This window comes from Nestor notabilis, unplaced genomic scaffold (assembly GCF_000696875.1).
Source record: "Nestor notabilis isolate BGI_N333 unplaced genomic scaffold, ASM69687v1 scaffold19923, whole genome shotgun sequence".
NCBI classification, from domain to species: domain Eukaryota; kingdom Metazoa; phylum Chordata; class Aves; order Psittaciformes; family Psittacidae; genus Nestor; species Nestor notabilis.
The window spans coordinates 10,789-11,224 of NW_009920892.1; the positions used below are offsets into that span (position 1 = coordinate 10,789).

At 61.2% G+C, this 436-nt stretch overlaps 1 protein-coding gene across 1 annotated transcript in view; it reads right to left on the reverse strand.

The window, feature by feature from the left end:
• GFAP (glial fibrillary acidic protein) overlaps nucleotides 1–436 on the reverse strand; it is a gene marked incomplete at its 5' end in the record, with an annotated part of 4,311 nt that overhangs the window by 3,063 nt on the left and 812 nt on the right. The window lies entirely within an intron of this gene.

Here is a 436-nt window from a genome sequence, read left to right on the forward strand (position 1 = left end):
TCTACGTCCTGTCACCACGGGGGGACAAGAGGGGCTGTCCCCAGGGGTCTGCTCCCTCCTGAGCTGCCTGCTCCTGCCCATCCCTGCCCTGCCCTTGCCCATCTTCACCTCATCTGTCCATCCCCACCCCTGCTCATCCCTGCTCCATCCCTGCCCATCTTCACCCCATCTGTCCATCTCCATCCCTGCTCCATCTCTGCCCATCTTTACCCCATTTGCCCATCCCCATCCCTGCTTCACCCATGCTGCATCCCCACCTATCCCTGTGAGAGGCTGAGCTACTGGGGTGCTGGATGGGGACCCCATCTGTCCATCTCCATCCCTGCTCCATCTCTGCCCATCTTTACCCCATTTGCCCATCCCCATCCCTGCTTCACCCATGCTGCATCCCCACCTATCCCTGTGAGAGGCTGAGCTACTGGGGTGCTGGATGGGG